Here is a 2,233-nt window from a genome sequence, read left to right as displayed (position 1 = left end):
CAGATTTTGGCAAACAAAACCCAGCATGCCTTTCCTGCCCCATGCACCGTAATCACCTGGCTTCTGTGAATTCAGATAGACATGAAAGGACAGTGATCTGACGATATAGAAGAGGTGAAGAAAAAAATGAGGGAGGTGCTGTCAGCCATCCAAACAGATGATTTTGAAAAATGTTTCCAAGTATGGAATCACAGATTTGACAAACATGTTAAGTGTAATGGAGAGTACTTTGAAGGTGATAAGCTTGTTTTGTAAATAAAAATAATAATAATTTAAATACATAGCTTTGTGAAAAAATAATTCCGTGTATTTTTGGGAGCCCCTTGTATATAACTACAACATGTCTTATATCCTTTAATTCCTATAAGTAATTTCACGAGGCAGCTACCTATATGTATTTTACAGAAGTAAAATAACTGTCTTCAATTTATGAGCTAGAAAGTGCTGGAGCTGCGATTTGAACTCGGTTCTTGGAAAACTGAGGTTTGTCTTTGATCCCTTAGGCTATAGTGCCCTATATCCACTTCTGCATGCTTTAAAAATAACAAAAAGGATTAAAGGTGTAATTATTAGTGGTAAGAAAAGTTCACCATGAAAAGTTGGAGTACGAGTTTCCTGAAACAACCAGAGACCTAGCTTCTACATCGGTTCTGTTTTACAAAGTCTTCTTCGCAGGACTTCCGGCAAGATATCTCTGTTTCTTCACCTCAGCTTCCTGCTCTGTAAAAAGAGAGTTAAGGCTAGATTACTGATTTTCATCTTTATGGTACCTACTGAAGATCGTGTTAAAATGCAAATTCTGATTAGGTGGGAAACCTTGGAGTCTACCACTCTAGCAGCCTCCAGGTGATGCTGCCTGCAGCTAGGCCCTGAAGCACAGCTTGAAGGCCAGGATCCAGCAGATTTTGCTAAGGCTTCCTACTATCTTGGTATCTGATTCCGTGATGGCTTAGACATTCTTGACTGAACTACTTCATGAATAAAGTAATTGGCACAAAAATATCAAACAGTTTATCTGGTTATCTTTGTGTGTAGCTATTTGTTCACTCGTTCCCAGCCTTCATATGTCCTCCTGCTGGCTATACATCCAGATTTTCTCTAAGACTTCTACGCAAATCATGTCTTTTACTTAAGGCTTGGGGAGAGAGATGTGACCGAGATTTCCATTTCAATCAGTGCTTGAAATGTACTGACCACCCAATTATGTCAGGGCCTATTCCATTTGAAGATTTAGAGTCAATAAGACACAATGACATGTGTTTCTGGGAGCCAGGGACAGGGCGAGCCTTTCTCATATGGGACTTACATCCCTAATAATCAAATCTGCCCCAGCCACCTTATCCTATTACCAGGAGTACAGCAATGTGCCAACGCAGAGGAAATGGATCCAAGGTATGGAAGGAGAATTAAAGTTCTGGGACATTCTTTTGCTCTACACTTGTAAAGGTGACTGGGCGTACTCAATGATACATGGTCAGACACATTTATGAATGTGTGTGTGCTTTTATGTATAGATCCTTCAGAAGCCCTAATTACAAAGAGGCTCTTGAGACTGGACAGCTATTATGGATGTCACAGGTGAACTCATAGGGCACCTGACTTCACTTTGACCTAAGGCAAAACTATTTCAATTTGATTAGGGAAACAGGCCAACCACCCCATTAAACCTTTGGGTTATTAGCAGAAAATTGTCTTATAAAACTTTCTATTATATACAGTGGGGACTGACCAGGACTTCTGGATGAATTTAAAACATTTGGTAGGTAGACAGCAAAGACATTTATCTGAAGCTGAGGAAACACCACTGCTTCATTTTATGGAATACCTCGGGAATCACACACTTGCTGTTTATGAGCAATCCCCTTTTCTGACCCTGCCCCTCACCCATGGCTGCTTCAGCACATTCAAAATTCCATGGTGCCATGCTTGTTTTTGTCTTGCTTCAGTAATTCTGGAGCATTTATCCATGTAATAGCATGGCCTTCTGCTCCACTGCTTATATAGCCCTCATGCTCCAATGAATTTGCTTAATGGGATTCAGACAAAATACTGCCGAGTATATTTTATGTATTTAAATGAATGTTTATATAGCAAACAGAAGAGGCAGACATTTTTTAAAAGATAAAATCATTTTGAGGCAAATGGCTAATTACATTTTTAATATATATGTATATTAACTTACATTCTAAATAACCTTCGTTTGCCACATAGCATGGCATGGTGTGCTGTATTT

This window comes from Echinops telfairi, unplaced genomic scaffold (assembly GCF_000313985.2).
Source record: "Echinops telfairi isolate 266 unplaced genomic scaffold, ASM31398v2 ScPeMD7_1;HRSCAF=3_1, whole genome shotgun sequence".
NCBI lineage: Eukaryota > Metazoa > Chordata > Mammalia > Afrosoricida > Tenrecidae > Echinops > Echinops telfairi.
The sequence above is the reverse complement of the archived record's forward strand: the minus strand, read 5'-3'. Positions refer to the sequence as shown.